At 50.3% G+C, this 17357-nt stretch overlaps 2 long non-coding RNA genes and 1 pseudogene across 3 annotated transcripts; all 3 read right to left on the reverse strand.

The window, feature by feature from the left end:
* Positions 1–1568: 1568 nt before the first annotated feature.
* Positions 1569–6025, reverse strand: LOC137311264 (uncharacterized). Its single transcript, XR_010960285.1, has 2 exons — positions 5963–6025; positions 1569–2151 (listed from the first exon to the last, which is right to left on the reverse strand). It is a non-coding gene; the product is annotated as an uncharacterized lncRNA (long non-coding RNA).
* Positions 6026–6040: 15 nt separating this feature from the next.
* On the reverse strand, positions 6041–7096 carry LOC137311262 (zinc finger protein 664-like; annotated as a pseudogene).
* A 2569-nt stretch (positions 7097–9665) lies between these two features.
* On the reverse strand, positions 9666–13753 carry LOC137311263 (uncharacterized). Of its 2 annotated transcripts, none has more exons than XR_010960283.1 (3): positions 13679–13753; positions 12942–13068; positions 9666–10184 (listed from the first exon to the last, which is right to left on the reverse strand). It is a non-coding gene; the product is annotated as an uncharacterized lncRNA (long non-coding RNA). The 2 variants fall into 2 exon arrangements; XR_010960284.1 differs by lacking the exon at positions 9666–10184 and adding an exon at positions 10213–10366.
* Between the last annotated feature and the right edge of the window lie 3604 nt (positions 13754–17357).

Below are 17357 nucleotides of genomic sequence, written 5' to 3' on the forward strand. Positions count from 1 at the left end.
ACAGTAAACGGGTAGTAAGAGGAGGGTTGGGGACGATTAGGGACCATAAAGGAGATCTACTCATGGAGGCAGTGGGCATGGCCTGAGGTACGAAATGAGTACTTCGCATTGGTCTTTACCAAGGAAGAAGATGCTGCCAGATTCTCGGTAAAGGAAGATATAGTCAAGATACTGGATGGGCTAAAAAATGAGAAAGAAGGCTGGCTGTACTTAAAATAGATAAGTCACCTGGTCCGGATGGGATATACCCGAGGATGCTGAGGGAAGTAAAGGGGGAAATTGCACAGGTACTGGCCATAATCTTCCAGACATCCTTAGATATGGGGATGGTGCCAGAGGACTGGAGAATTGCAAATGTTAAAACCTTGTTCAAAAAAAGGGTGTAAAGATAAACCCAGCAACGATAGGCCAGTCAGTTTAACCTCGGTGAGGGGGAAAGTTTTGGAAATGATAATCTGGGACAGAATTAACAGTCACTTGGACGAGTGTGGATTGATTCGGGAAAGCCAGCACGGATTTGTTAAAGGCAAATCGTGTTTAACCAACTTGATAGAGTTGATTGATGAGGTAACAGAGAGGGTAGATGAGGTCAATGCAGTTGACGTGGTGTATATGGATTTTCAAAAAGCGTTTGATAAAGTGCCACGTGGTAGGCTTGCTGTCAAGATTGCAGTCCATGGAATAATGGGGGAAATCGCAACATGGATGCAACACTAGCTAAATGACAGGAAACAGAGAGTTGTAGTGAATGGTTGTTTTTCGGACAGGAGGGAGGTGGGCAATGGTGTTCCATAGGGGTCGGTGCTGGGACCACTACTTTTCTTGATAGATATTAATGACTTGGATTGGGAGTAAAGGGTACCATATCAAAATTTGCACATGATACAAAACTTGGAAGGGTAGAGAACAGTGAGGTGGATAGACTTGAAGAGGATATGGACACGATGGTGGCATGGACGGACACGTGGCAGATGAAGTTTGACACGGAAAAATGCGAGGTGATGCATTTCGGTGGGAAAAACGAGGAGAGGCAAGATAAACTAGAGGGCAGAATTCTAAAAGGGTTGGAGGAACAGAGGGATCTTGGGGTATATGTGCACAAATCGTTGAAAGTGGCAGGGCAGGTTGAGAAAGCGGTTTATAAAGCAGACGGGGTCCTGGGCTTTATAAAGAGGGGCATAGAGTAGAAAAGCATGGAAGTCATGATGAACCTTCATAAAACACTATTTCGGCCACAAATGGAATACTGTGTCCAGTTCTGGGCAGTGCACTTTTGGAAGGATGTGAAGGCCTTGAGAGGGTGCAGAGGAGATTTACTAGAATGATTCCAGGGATGAGGGACTTAAATTACATGGATAGACTGAAGACGCTGGCATTGTTCTCCTTGGAACTGAGAAGGTTGAGAGGAGATTTGATGGAGATATTCAAAATCATGAAGGGCCCAGACAGAGTAGATAGAGTGAAACTGTTCCCATTGGCGGAAGGGACATGAACCAAAGGGCATAGATTTAAGGTGATTGGTAAAAGAACCAAAGGTGACATGAGTAAAAACTTCTTTACACAGCGAGTGGTTGGAATCTTTGATTTTTGTGCTTTGCATGTGATGAAATTTCATTATTTTACAGACTGTATCTTAAGAGTGGGGTTAAAAGTTCAGTGTTTTTGACGCCAGGAATCTGGTGCAGCCGTTGTTAAATTTATCAAAGCAGGCAATTGTCGCCATTTATCACAAGAACGCCCTAACTGGTTATGCGATCAAGATGAAAGTAACGCAACGAGGGACAATTGATACAACACGAAAGGAATCGGGCTATGACAAAAATCCCCACCGTTTTGCTTTTCCAACATAAAGCGTGCGCCATTTATTCTCTGAACATAGAAACAGTCTGGTCTCGCTCACTACAGAAATCTCCATGTCACAGCGAATTCGCCTTTCAGGATCTTGTCTGTCAAGATGAATTGTGATTTCCGTGAAGCCAACGTTCCATTCCTTAAAAAGTTTCATGTGCCTGCTCTCCGATCACAAGGTTTTTTCTTTAGTCCACAGGGTAAATGGTGGAATATCAGCCCTGCTCAGCCGGCAATGATCACGGTACATTTTCTTGCAGACAAAACACACATTGAAACCCTGGAACTTTGAGGCAATGAATCCTGAGGAAAAATAAAATAAGGGCTCGAATCAATCTAACCAATAGCACCATCAAGACAAGTGAAGAGGTCACCTGCGATACCAGTAATTCACTGAGCTAAACCTTGAGGCTGCAGTGACCAATATAACAGCTGTCCACTGTCAGTTTACTTTTCCAAAATGAATGGTTGAAACTTGCAGGAGTGAAAATCCAACGAGCCGGTCTTCACTCTTAAACCAGCAACTGTGAAGTTAAGAGAAACGTGCCGGAGAAATACTCGATTTCAGCCCGGTGACACTGGGCCAGAGTAAAGCTCAGTTAATATGATCGCCGAGTGGCGAGAGGGTGGATTTGGAATTCCTGAGAGACCGCACTGCGCATTTTCCAGATCTGCTTGGAGCACCAATCCCTTCAATTCATCACTGACAGGGACAATTCGATTCTCGGTTTCTTTTTCCTGAACTTGACGAGATCTTAAAAATTGAAAGCGACCAATATCAGAGCGAACCTCGTCACGGACATGCTCACAGATACAGAGCGGCCACACTCTGCTTCAGTGAGATGAAAACCCAGAGCGGTTTCAAGGTCGAATGCAATTGGAAGCAAAGCTCGTTCAATGAAAGTGCAGGTCATTGAGGTGCCTTTAAAGTCCTGATTGTTTGAACTGAACTTCTTCCGAAAGCGCTTGAGATTCAGGTGGAGTGATTTGTGGATTTATTTTTCCTCTTTGCAAAGTTTGAACTGCACGTCAAGATCAAAAGTCTAGGGTTAAATTAGGGCTTCTCCAGGGTATGACCCCCGAATCGAGAATTATCCCCCGACCTCAACGAGCCCAGAAACAAGAACGTGTCACTGACACATTCTATGAGAGGGCTGTCTGTATAATGAAAAGGCATTTTTGAAGAGACTTCCTGATCAGTTCTGTGTTGGCTCCTGAACAAAACACAAACACCGCACTGTGCGTTTTTCCGTCCAAAATTCACGAAACACCACGAATTAAACAAAGGCACCGCCAGGATCTCTTGTTCACTGAACAAGCGCTTTAACCAACTAAGCCACGGAGCCAAGTAATGGTAGTGTTTCCCACCTCCTCTCATTAATATCTATCAGCTACACATCACATTCTGTTGTGGGTTCAGACTGTTTGATCTTTGTCTATTTCGCTTGCCCGTTTCCCTGTGAATCCCGATACTGACTGCGTTTCAAGCTGTGTTTATCTTTCTGTGTCCATCAGTGCTTTGATACACGGATGAATATTTGTGCTTGTGTTTGTTACTTTAAATAAATTGGGGATGGACAATTCTCGCTCTGACACTGAAGAACTAATTTAGCAAATTTCACAGTGAAGTGTTGTTTATTGTGGTGCTGAAACTAAAAAAATCGTAAAAGGTGCAAAGAGGGAAAACGAGAAAAACTAGTGAGTGAAATTAAGGACAACTTTCAAGGTTTTTACACGTACATTAAGAGAAAGAAGGGTGACTCAGAGTAATGTGGGCCCCTTAAAGACAAATGGAGGTGATATTGTAATTGAAAAATCAGGAAATAGCAGCCTTTTTTGACACTCACAGAAAAGCATGAGGATAATGTACCAGAGACACGAGGAAAACTGAAAATAAATCAAGGGGATTCAGTGTAAGTAAAATAATGGTAATGGAGAAAACAATTCGACTAAAGATAAACAAATCTCCAGGACCTGATGTTTACCATCCCAGGGGACTAAGGGGAATAGGTGAGGAAATTGTACATGCTTTAGTCATGATCGTTCAAAACTCTCTTGATTCAGGAATTGTTCCATGGATTGAAAAATTGCCAATGTCATTCCATTAATTAGGAAGGGTAGGAGAGATAAAGCAGGAAATTATAGACCTATTAGTCTGACGTCTGTTGTGGGGAAGTTACCAGAATCTGTTATTAGGGAAAGAATGACTGAGCACTTGGATAAACCTGAATTGATCAGAGAGAGCCAGCATGGATTTGTAAAGTGTAAATCAAGTCTAACGAAACTTTTTGAAGATGTAACTAACGTGGTAAATAATGGAGTGTCTATGGGGGTTATGTGTATATTGACTTCCAGAGGCATTCGATAAGGTTTAGCATCAGAGACTGTTAACAGAAATGAGAACATGTGGAATTCAAAGCAACCCATTGACATGGGGAGGGAGTTGGTTTGGAGGTAGGAGACAGAGAGTTGGGTTAATGGGTATGTACTCAAATTGACAGGATTTGATTAGTGGTGTCCCCCAGGGATCTGTATAAATGAGGCAGATAAAGGAATAGAGAGCGGTATATCCAGGTTTGTCGACGACACCAAGTTTGGGTGCAAAGTGAGTAGTGTAGATGGGAGCATAAAGTTACAAAGGGAAATTGAGAGATTCAGTGAGTTGGTAAAACTGTGTCAGATGGAGCTTACATAGAATTACAGAAACAGGCAATTCGGCCCAACCAGACTATACCGGTGTTTATGCTGCAGACGAGCCTCCTCCAACCCCTCTTCATCTAACCCGATGAGCAAACCCGAATATTCCTTTCTCCTCCATGTGTTTATCCAGCTTCACCGTAAATGCATCCATGCAATTCGCCTTAACTACTCCTTGTGGGAGTGAGCTGCACATTCTAACGACTCTCTGGATAAATATGTTTCTCTTGAATGCCAGATTGGATTTATTGATGACTATTATATTCATGGCCCGAAGTTCTCACATCCCCACTCCCAAAAGTACAAACACCTTATCTACATCTGACCGATCAAACCCTTGCATAATCTTAAAGTCCTGTATCAGGTCAGCCTCAGCTTTCTCTTTTCGATACAAAAGAGCCCCAGACTGTTCAAAGTTTCAATCTGGGGAAATGTGAGGCCATCCACTTTGGCCCGAAGCAAGATAAATCAGAGTATTTTCAAAATGGTGAGAAGCCAGGAACTGTGGGTGAGCAGAGATACTTCGGGAAATCACGAAGAGTTGGCAGACAGGTGCAAAAAATAATTAAAATGGCTAATGGAATGTCGGCCTTTATCTCAAGGGAACTGGAATTCAAAAGGGTGGAAGTTATGTTAGAATTCTATAAACTCTGCTAAGGCCACATTCAGAGTACGGCATTCAGTCCTGGGCACCAGACCTCAGGAAGGATATATTGGCCTTGCAGGAGGTGCAGCGCAGAAAGACCAGAATGATACCGGGGCTAAAATGGTAACATTATGAGGGCAAGTTGCGTGCACAAGGTTTGTATTTCCTCGTGTATAGAGGATTAAGTGGTGATGTAATTCAGGTGTTGAAGGTGATTCAATGATCCAATGGTGGGTGTGTGAGTTGGTGCTGAATCGGTCCCCTTCAGTGAAGAGAGGGTCAGCGGGCGCCTGACAGACACGGCTCGGAACGGGACTCGCTTCTCTCCGGCGGCAGCGGCTGGTTTCGAGAGATCTCTCTGTCTGCTGCTGTTACTCCGCCTCCCGCACTCTGGGAGAACCGCGGAGGTCGGTCCTCATTTTTCTCTTATGGATCCGGCTCCATCCGTTTACTGTTGACGGGAGTGCGTCTGATACCAAGTCAGTCAGAAGCGGGTGCAAATCACAACATAGGCACAGGCCCAAGGACTGGGGACTGGTTTGATATTGGGTCCTTTTTAAGGGACAGGCTGTAGAATGTTTGTATAATAATAAAGATCAGAATTAACTTTGATACAATTAAGTTTTTTTCAGTTATTTCCCATTTCCACCCTCACCAGTTTTATACAGTAACAGGTAACAATGTTTGAGGGATGTGATGTCCAGTGTTGGTGGAATCAGTGTAATTTAACTTGATACATTGAAGAATCTCTTGTCTATCCCAGGCTCTTACCTTAGGTTTAGACCCTCACCGAGTTTAAAATTGGCCACTCACTGATATAAATAAACCAGTAACAACCCCGAAACCTCAGCGGGGATATTTGTTCCGATACTTAGTGACGGTCCCAATTTCCACTGAAATTCTCAATCAGCAAATCCCAGAGGCTGTTTCGGGTTTGACAAACTGTGAAACAGATTGTTTTAAAAGCCGGAAAGAGGGAAAAACTGGTGGTTGATATGAAGTGTTATACATTATCTCTTTCTGTTTCAGATTTACAATTTCTCTTTGTGTGTTACTGACAGGAGAGGCTATAACTGAGCCCAGTGACTGGGTAACGAGCTGCACTGAGTCATTGGCCTGTGTTACAGACCGGCTCGTTGGACCTGCTCATTTCGTGAACTCGCTGGTGTCTCAGCACGTGTGATGACTGAGTGAATCCCTTCCCACACACGGAGCAGGTGAACAGTCTCTCAACCAATGGGCATGCGTTGATGTGTCAGCAGTTCATTTCTGCTTCTAAAGCTCTTCTCACAGTCACTGCATTAAAAGGTCACTCAATAGTGTCAACAAGTTAATGTTTCAGAAGGTGGGATGATCGAGTGAATCTCTTCCCACACACGGAGCAGGTGAAAAGTCTCTCCCCAGTGTGAGTGCGTCGATGTCTCAGCAGTTCGTTTCTGATTTTAAATCTCTTCCCACAGTCAGAACATTTAAAGGTCACTCAGTGTGAACTCGCTGGTGTGACAGAAGGTGGGATGACCGAGTGAATCTCTTCCCACACACGGAGCAGGTGAATGGCCTGTCCCCAGTGTGGGAGCGTTGGTGTGCCAGCAGATTCCTTTTGCTTTTAAACCTCTTCTCACAGTCAGAACATTTAAAAGGTCTCTCCCCAGTGTGAACTCGCTGGTGTGTCAGCAGGGTGGATGACCGAGTGAATCCCTTCCCACACACGGAGCAGGTGAACGGCCTCTCCCCAGTGTGAATGCGTCGATGAGTTTCCAGCTCTGAAGGGTAATTGAATCCCTTCCCACAGTCCCCACATTTCCACGGTTTCTCCATGGTCTGGGTGTCCTTGTGTCTCTCCAGGTTGGACGATCAGTTGAAGCCTCGTCCACACACAGAACACGTGGACGGTTTCTCCCCACTGTGGACGGTGCGATGTTTTTTCTGGCAGTGTAACTGGTTAAAGCTCTTTCCACAGACAGTGCACTGGAACACTCTCACTCGGGTGTGTGTGTCTCGGTGCTTTCCCACTCACACTGATGTTTGAAATCTTCACCCACAGATAGAACAGACAAACATTTCTCCTTCCACATTCAAAGGCCGATGATATTCAGGTCCTGATGAATCGAGTGACTCTGTCAGATCTTGATGTGATCTTTGGTTTGAGTTTCCCTCTGCAAATCCTCCCCTGTAAAAGGAGTTTATAAAAGTTATCAATGTAATTACAGGATAGAAATTCAGAACAGACAAATCTACTTTCTATGGAACATTATTTCCTCTCTCATTCCCCAAAGCTGTAAATCCCCATCCCACACACTCTCCCTCCTCCCTGTGCTGAAATCCAAACTCATCGCATCATCTTTCAGTGGCCCGAAACCATGAGTGAATGTGAGAGTGAGTGAGTGTGAGAGTGAATGTGAGAGTGTGAATGTGAGAGTGAGTGAGTGTGAGAGAGTGAGTGTGAGAGAGTGAGCGTGAGTACAGCAGTGGGCTGGGTGTGGAGAATGAAGTGGGGCAGGTGGATCATGTTTCAGTGGGGCAGCAGTGATCATAATCTCATTAGGTTTAGAATCGTTATGGAAAAGGACAGGGGACAGTCAAATGTGAAAATTCTTAACTGGAGGAGGGCTAATTTCAGTGTGTTAAAAAGGGATCTTGTCCTGGAGGATTGGAATCAAAAATTGGCAGGCAGAAGAGTAATTGAACAGTGGGAGGCCTTCAAGGAGGAGTTGGTTTGGGTCCAGAGTAGACAGATTCCCACGAGGAGGAAAGGAACAGCATCCAACGCTAGAGCTCCCTGGATGACTGAAGATATAGAGATCACCATTTCTCCTTCATTTGCTGACGCTGTCTGACTGATCACCATTTCTCCTTCATTTACAGACGTTCCCTGACCGATCACTATTCCTCATTCATTCACAGACGCTCCCTGACCAATTACCATTCCTCATTCATTTGTCGATGCTCGCTGACCGATCATCAATTCTCCTTCATTAACAAACCTTCCCCGATCGATCCCCATTTCCCCTTCATTTACAGATGCTCCCTGACCGATCACCATTTCTCCTTCATTTACAGACGCTCTCTGACTGATCACCATTTCTCCCTCCTTTACGGACGCACCCTGACCGATCATCATTTCTCCTTCATTTACAGATGCTCCCTGACCAATCACCATTTCTCCCTCATTTACAGATGATCTCTGACCGATCACCATTTCTCCTTCATTTACAGACGCTCCCTTGACTGATCATCATTTCTCCTTAATTTGCAGATGCTCCCTGACCAATCACCATTTCTCCTTCATTTACAGACACTCCCTGACCGATCACCATTTCTCCTTCATTTACAGACGCTCCCTGACCGATCATCATTTCTCCTTCATTTACAGACGCTCCCTGACCGATCATCATTTCTCCTTCACTTACAGACGCTCCCTGACCGATCACCATTTCTCCTTCATTTACAGACGCTCCCTGACGATCACCATTTCTCCTTCATTTACAGACGCTCCCTGACCGATCCCAATTTCTCCTTCATTTACAGACGCTCCCTGACGATCACCATTTCCCCTTCATTTACAGACGCTCCCTGACCGATCCCCATTTCTCCTTCATTTACAGACGCTCCCTGACCGATCCCCATTTCTCCTTCATTTACAGACGCTCCCTGACCGATCCCCATTTCCCCTTCATTTCCCGGCGGGTAGTGAGGGGGGGATAATGTTCACTGTTTTATATTCGGGTCTGGGGCCGCACTCGGGGTTTGTAAAGCCTGAGCCTGGGCCTGAGCCCGGACCCGGGCCCCGGGGTTTATTGAGCCTCTTGCTCCGATCCTCTGACCTGCACCGAACGCGCTCCTCCCGCAGCCTCGACTGGCCGCGCATGCTCAGGACACACTGACCGATAATGAGGCACTACTGCGCCTGCGCACTGGGCTCCACTGATTCAGATAGGGCACAATCTGTACCGCGCTGCATGCTGGGTGATGCAGCCGCCATTGATCATCTTAATACCTGGACGAGAAGCAAAGACATTGGAAGCAGGGAGAGTGAGTTTGGACCAAGGATAATAAAATAAACTGAAACCCCAGCTCTTTGTGCCATTTGAACCGGCACAAACACACTGCGTAGATGCTCCAGAAAATATTTTTTACGGTAACCTTTATTAATTTCGTTTTCTTAAATGTTGCAAGTGACGGGTTCAATTAATGTAAGGAATCTTACAACACCAGGTTATGGTCCAACAATTTTATTTTAAAATCACAAGCTTTCGGAGATTATCTCCTTCGCCAGGTGAGTGAGTGAAAGGTTCTCAAATCGCATATCTTGTATTAGGCTGGGACACCATCACACCAATCAAAGGTGTCGTTGGTGTTCAGACAGATTAGCCACGGAAAACAGTAGGTCCCAGTATACTGAATACACATTGTGTCAAATTACACAGACAGAGAGAAAGAGACCCGAAAGGCAGAGAGAGAGAGAATATTAAAAACAGATAAGTTTTTTTCCCCCCTTGCTGGTGGGGTAACGTGTAGCGTGACATGAACCCAAGATCCCGGTTGAGGCCGTCCTCATGGGTGCGGAACTTGGCTATCAATTTCTGCTCGACGATTTTGCGTCGTCGTGTGTCTCGAAGGCCGCCTTGGAGAACGCTTACCCGAAGATCGGTGGCTGAATGTCCTTGACTGCTAAAGTGTTCCCCGACTGGGAGGGAACCCTCCTGTCTGGCGATTGTTGTGCGGTGTCCGTTCTTCCGTTGTCGCAGTGTCTGCATGGTCTCGCCAATGTACCATGCTCCGGGGCATCCTTTCCTGCAACGTATGAGGTAGACAACGTTGGCCGAGTCACAGGAGTATGAACCATGTACCTGGTGGGTGGTGTCCTCTCGTGTGATGGTGGTATCCGTGTCGATGATCTGGCATGTCTTGCAGAGTTTGCCGTGGCAGGGTTGTGTGGTGTCATGGACGCTGTTCTCCAGTGTACTGGGACGTGCTGTTCACCGTGACTGGCCTGTTTGAACAACAATGACATCTTTTGATTGGTGTGATGCTGTCCCAGCCTAATAGAAGATATGCGATTTGAGAACCTTTCACTCATTCACCTGACGAAGGGGATAATCTCCGAAAGCTTGTGATTTTAAAATAAAATTGTTGGACTATAACCTGGTGTTGTACGATTCCTTACATTGGACTCTGCACGTAGGGAGAGAGAGGGAGAGAGAGAGAGGGGCTCATCAAACAGGTTGGAGGAGTGGATTCAATCTGCACTAAGATCACTTCACTGAAGGCAGCCCTCCCTCTTCCCTTCACCTTGCTGCCCCGAGCACCGTTTCCCTGCTCCTGGGTCACTGCTGCTCCGAGTCTGGCCTTTGGGTGATTCCTACGGTCACTCCCTCCCCGAAAACCCATCCTGGATCCACTCTCGCTGAACAGCTCAGGTGAGAGCAGGGACATGGCAGGCCTTTCATGGGAGCGTCACTCTGTCCACAACTGACACCCTGTCCCTTCCTAACAGGTCAATCCCACCACCGAGAATCTTACAGCACAGGAGGCCTCTCGGCCCATCGTGCCTGTGCTGGCTCTTTGAAAGAGCTGTCCCATTAGTCCCACTCCCCTGCCCTTTCCCCATGGCCCTGCAAATGTTTCCTTTCAGTGTTTATCCAATTCCCTTTTGAAAGTTATTATTAAATCTGCTTCCACTGCCCTTTCAGGCAGCTCATTCCAAATCATAACTCGCTGCGGAAAATAAAACCCTCATCGCCATCTGGTTCTTCTGCCAATTACCTTAAATCTGTGTCCTCTGGTTACCAACCCTTCTGCCAATGGAAATAGTTTCTCCTTATTTAATCTATTAAAACCCTTCATAATTTTGAACACCTCTATTAAATCTCCCCGTAACCTTCTCTGCTCTAAAGAGAACAACCCCAGTTTCTCTACATAACTGAAGTCCCTCATCCCTGGTACCATTCTAGTAAATCTCCTCTGCACCCTCTCCAAGGCCTTGACATCCTTCCTAAAGTGTGGTGCCCAGAATTGGACACAATACTCCAGATGAGGCCTAACCAGTGTTTTATAAAGGTTTAGTATAACTTCCTTGCTTTCGTACTCAATGCCTCTATTAATAAAGCCCAGGATCCTGGATGCTTTTTTTCTTAAAACAGCCTTCTCAATTTGTCACCTTCAAGGATTTGTGTCTGTGCACTCCCCAGGTCTCTCTGTTCCTGCATTCCCTTTAAAATTGTACCATTTAGTTTATATTGCCTCTCCTCATTCTTCCTACCAAAATGTATCACTTCCCACTTCTCTGCGTTAAATTTCATCAGCCATGTGTGTGCCCATTCCACCAGTCTATGTCCTCCTGAAGTCTGTTACTATCCTCCACATTGTTTACTACATTTCTGAGTTTCGTATCATCTGCAAAGTTTGAAATACCCTGAATACCCAAGTGCAAGTCATTAATATATATCAAAAAGAGCAGTGGTCCTAATACTGACCCCTGGGGAACACCACTGTATATTTCCCTCCAGTCTGAAAAACAACCGTTCATCACTACTCTCTGTCCCTTAGCCAATTTTGTAACCATGCAGCCACTGTCCCTTTAATCCCAGGGGCTTCAAATGATCCCTTCTGTCTCTGGACCCCGTTTATACCGTCCTTCCCCAAAAACTTATTCCACAACTCTGCCCTCTGGTGTAGAAAGGTCCCAGCCCTCTGACTCCAACTCCCTGGTTTAGATGAGTGGAGGCCTCCAGCCCATGGAGCACCCCATCTAACGGCCCATGAAAGGACTCTGTGTTTTCCCTCCGCTACCCTACTGAGAGCCTCCCCTCCGGGTGTTCCATCCTGCCCACACTCGCCCCAGTTTGTACACACGTGCTCTTATCCTGCAGTCAAATTTGGAATGAAAATATGCAGAATCTTATCTGCCTCGACAAGGCCCCCTTGTCAGAAGGTCATGGGTTCGAGCCCCACTCCAGAGACTCGAGCACCTAATCCAGGCCGACACTCCCAGTGCAGTACTGAGGGAGTGCCGCACTGTCTGAGGTGCCGTCTTTCCGATGAGACGTTAAAATGAGTCCCTGCCTGCCCCTCTCAGGTGGATGTAAAAGATCCCACGGCCACTAATGGGAGAAGAGCAGAATTCTCCCCTGGGTGTTCTGGCCAATATTTATCCCTCAACCAACGCCACTAAAACACAGATTATCTGGTCATTATCACAACGCTGTTTGTGGGATCTTGCTGTGCACAAGTTGGCTGCCCGTTTCCTAAATTGCAACAGTGACTACACTTCAAAATAGTACATTACTGGCTATTAAGTGCTCAGGGACGTCCCGAGGTCGTGGAAGGGGCGAAATAAATGTCCGTTTTTTTAAAAAACAAAGTCCCTTTGACACTGGGGATCAGTCCTGCAGTCCTTTTAACCCCTGGCCCCTGGTACCCAAGCCCTAGACCACCCCTCTTTACTCCGAGGGCTAGTGGAGGGCAGTTGGGGCAAGGGATGCTTTGCCACAAAGTGCCTGAAGCAGAGCCCACTGCATCTTTCACAGGACGACTGGATAACCGTATGAAGCTGAGGCTCGTGCTATGGGGGAGAGAAGGGGAGAGGGGCTTATGTCCTGGGAGGTGGAGGGAGCTAAAACACACAAACTTCTGACTCGGAGGGGTGAGTGATGCTGACCAAGGAACGAGACAGGGTCCCCGAGACCGAGAGCAGTAAGTGGAGAAGGGGCGGGTGTTGCAGACTGAAGCCTGTGCTGGGTGCTCCTACCATTGGTGTCCCTCATCTCTTCCTCTCGCTGCTTTATGTCGGCAAAGTCATTGACGATCGACTCTGACAGATCCTCCAATCGTCGCAGCTCCACCTCAAGTGGCTTCAGCTTCTCCGCCTTGGCGATCTGGGCAGGGAGAGAGAGAGAGAGAGAGAGAGACGGTCTGTAAGATCGGACAAAGATGTAGTAAATCCATTGTTGACATGAGAGACCCACACTACAGAAAGGATATTGAAGCACTGGAGGCAGTGCGGGAAGGATTTACAAGGACGTTACCGGAATTGAGTGGATGCGGACGTGCCCGTCACGATAGATTGAGCAGGCTGGGGCTCTTTTCTCTGTAAAAGACTAAGAGGAGACCCGATAGAGATATTCAAAATTAGGATTGGTGAATGTGGAGAAACTGCTTCCACTAGTGGGTGAGACCAGAACAAGGGGGCCGAAATATAAGAGAGGCACGAAAAGATCAAGTAAAGAATTCAGGAGGAATTTCTTTACAGAGAGTGGTGAGAATGTGGAACTCGCTGCGACACAGAGTGATTGAGGCGAATAGTATTTAAGGGGAGGCTTGATGCGTCTATGAGGGAGAAAGGAATAGAGGGATATGGGGGCAGAGTGGGAGGAGGCTTGTGTGGAGGATAAACACCAGCATGAAGCCACTGGGCCGAATGGCCTGTTTCTCTGCTGTAGATTCTACATTACCGCAGGGAAGGGGATATAAAGCATGGACACTCACATCTTCATAGTTCTTGGCTTCAACTCCATATTTGGTGTTGAGAATAATCAGCTGGTCAGGAACTCGAAAATGGCCTGAGAACAAGAAAACACCAAGCTTAGGACCGGCCCCCGCCGACACCCCGTGTGGGACCCGCGCCCCCGCCGACATTACTGGTCCATGGACATGGAACTGCGGACTCCCACAGGGGCCCCTGAACCCCCAAACCCACGGGGACTCCGCACTCCCACAGGGGCCCCTGAACCCCCAAACCCACGGGGACTCCGCACTCCCACACGGGCCCCAGAACCCCCAAACCCACGGGGACTCCGCACTCCCACAGGGGCCCCTGAACCCCCAAACCCACGGGGACTCTGCACTCCCACAGGGGCCCCAGAACCCCCAAACCCACGGGGACTCCGCACTCCCACACGGGCCCCTGAACCCCCAAACCCACGGGGACTCCGCACTCCCACAGGGGCCCCTGAACCCCCAAACCCACGGGGACTCCGCACTCCCACACGGGCCCCTGAACCACCAAACCCACGGGGACTCCGCACTCCCACACGGGCCCCTGAACCCCCAAACCCACGGGGACTCCGCACTCCCACACAGGCCCCTGAACCCCCAAACGGGCCCCTGAACCCGCAAACCCACCGGGACTCCGCATGCCCACACGGGCCCCTGAACCCCCAAACCCACGGGGACTCCGCACTCCCACAGGGGCCCCTGAACCCCCAAACCCACGGGGACTCCGCACTCCCACACGGGCCCCTGAACCCGCAAACCCACCGGGACTCCGCACTCCCACAGGGGCCCCTGAACCCCCAAACCCACGGGGACTCCGCATGCCCACACGGGCCCCTGAACCCCCAAACCCATGGGGACTCCGCACTCCCACAGGGGCCCCAGAACCCCCAAACCCACGGGGACTCCGCACTCCCACACGGGCCCCTGAACCCCCTGGCTTCTGTGATGATGGGGATATCGGGAGGAGGCAGAGATGGATCATCCACTTGGCACTTCTGGCTGAAGATGGTTGCAAACACTTCAGCCTTGTCTTTTGCCCTCACGCTGGACTCCGCCATCATTGAGGATGGGGGTGTTTGCAGAGCCTCCTCCTCCCGTTCGTTGTTTAATTGTCCACCACCATTCACGACTGGATGTAGCAGGACTGCAGAGCTTTGATCTGATCCGCTGGTTGTGGAATCGCTTAGCTCTGTCTATAGCATGTTGCTTCTGCTGTTTACCATGCATGTAGTCCTGAGTTGTAGCTTCACCAGGTTGGCACCTCATTTTTAGGTACGCCTGGTGCTGCTCCTGGCCTGCTCTTCTACACTCCTCATTGAACCAGGGTTGATCCCCTGGCTTGTTGGTAATGGTAGAGTGAGGAATATGCCGGGCCATGAGGTTACAGATTGTGCTGGAATACAATTCTGCTGCTGCTGATGGCCCACAGCGCCTCATGGATGCCCAGTTTTGAGCTGCTCGGTCTGTTCTGAATCTATCCCATTTAGCACGGTAATAGTGCCACACAACACGTTGGATGGTGTCCTCATTGCGAAGACGGGACTTCGTCTCCACAAGGACTGTGCGGTGGTCACTCCTACCAATACTGTCATGGACAGATGCATCTGTGACAGGTAGATTGGTGAGGGCAAAGTCAAGTTGGTTTTTCCCCTCGTGTTGGTTTGCTGGAATACAAAGAGGTGGAAGTTATATTACAGCTGGACAGAGCTCTGGTCAGACCCCATCTGGAGACACTGCGTCCAGTTCTGGGCACCGTCCCCTCAGGAAGGATATATCGGCCTTGGAGGGGGTGCAGTGCAGATTCACCAGAATGATACCGGGGCTAAAAGGGTTAAATTACGAGGACAGGTTGCAGAGACGAGGCTTGTATTCCCTCGAGTGTAGAAGATTAAGGGGTGATCGAATCGAGGGGTTTAAGATGATTAAAGGATTTGATGGGGTCGATAGAGAGAAACTATTTCCTCTGGTGGGGGGAGTCCAGAACAAGGGGGAATAATCTTAAAATGAGAGCCCGGCCGTTCAGGGGTGATGTCAGGAAGCATTTCTTCACACAAAGGGGAGTGGGAATCTGGAACTCTCTCCCCCGGAAAAGGGGGAGGCCGGGGGTCAATTGAAAATTTCAAAACTGAGATTGATGGATTTTTGTTGGGTGAGGGGATTAAAGGGAATGGAACCAAGGGGGGAAATGGAGTGAAATACAAATCAGACATGGTCGGACTGAATGGGGGACAAGCTCCCACCCCCCCTCTCCCTCCCCCCCCCTCCCCCCCCCCCCTCTCCCTCCCCCCCCTCCCCCCCCCCTCTCCCCCCCCTCTCCCTCCCCCCCCTCCCCTCTCTCTCCCCCCTTGAGGTGGGGGCGGGCGGCCGGCTGTTCGCTCAGCTCGGACTCTCCGCTCACCAGCCTGTCCTTGTGGATCTCCTCCCGCAGACACTTCCTGGCGTTGGACGGCAGCTGGAAGGAGATGGCGCCGGCGGCCAGCAGCTGGTTCAGGGCGGCGAGGGGGCAGGAGCAGCGCGGGGGGAGGAGGTGAGGGCCTGAGGCCGGGGACTGGGAGTCGGGGAGGGGCCTGAGGCCGGGGACTGGGAGTCGGGGAGGGGCCTGAGGCCGGGGACTGGGAGTCGGGGAGGGCCTGAGGCCGGGGACTGGGAGTCGGGGAGGGCCTGAGGCCGGGAACTGGGAGTCGGGGAGGGGCCTGAGGCCGGGGACTGGGAGTCGGGGAGGGCCTGGGACTGGGAGTCGGGGAGGGCCTGAGGCCGGGGACTGGGAGTCGGGGAGGGGCCTGAGGCCGGGGACTGGGAGTCGGGGAGGGGCCTGAGGCCGGGGACTGGGAGTCGGGGAGGGCCTGAGGCCGGGGACTGGGAGTCGGGGAGGGCCTGAGGCCGGGAACTGGGAGTCGGGGAGGGGCCTGAGGCCGGGGACTGGGAGTCGGGGAGGGCCTGGGACTGGGAGTCGGGGAGGGCCTGAGGCCGGGGACTGGGAGTCGGGGAGGGGCCTGAGGCCGGGGACTGGGAGTCGGGGAGGGGCCTGAGGCCGGGGACTGGGAGTCGGGGAGGGCCTGAGGCCGGGGACTGGGAGTCGGGGAGGGCCTGAGGCCGGGAACTGGGAGTCGGGGAGGGCCTGAGGCCGGGGACTGGGAGTCGGGGAGGGCCTGGGACTGGGAGTCGGGGAGGGCCTGAGGCCGGGGACTGGGAGTCGGGGAGGGGCCTGAGGCCGGGGACTGGGAGTCGGGGAGGGGCCTGAGGCCGGGGACTGGGAGTCGGGGAGGGCCTGAGGCCGGGGACTGGGAGTCGGGGAGGGCCTGAGGCCGGGAACTGGGAGTCGGGGAGGGCCTGAGGCCGGGGACTGGGAGTCGGGGAGGGCCGGGGACTGGGAGTCGGGGAGGGCCTGGGACTGGGAGTCGGGGAGGGCCTGAGGCCGGGGACTGGGAGTCGGGGAGGGGCCTGAGGCCGGGGACTGGGAGTCGGGGAGGGGCCTGAGGCCGGGGACTGGGAGTCGGGGAGGGCCTGAGGCCGGGGACTGGGAGTCGGGGAGGGCCTGAGGCCGGGAACTGGGAGTCGGGGAGGGGCCTGAGGCCGGGGACTGGGAGTCGGGGAGGGCCGGGGACTGGGAGTCGGGGAGGGGCCTGAGGCCGGGGACTGGGAGTCGGGGAGGGGCCTGAGGCCGGGGACT

Source organism: Heptranchias perlo, unplaced genomic scaffold, assembly GCF_035084215.1.
Source record: "Heptranchias perlo isolate sHepPer1 unplaced genomic scaffold, sHepPer1.hap1 HAP1_SCAFFOLD_319, whole genome shotgun sequence".
NCBI classification, from domain to species: Eukaryota; Metazoa; Chordata; class Chondrichthyes; order Hexanchiformes; family Hexanchidae; genus Heptranchias; species Heptranchias perlo.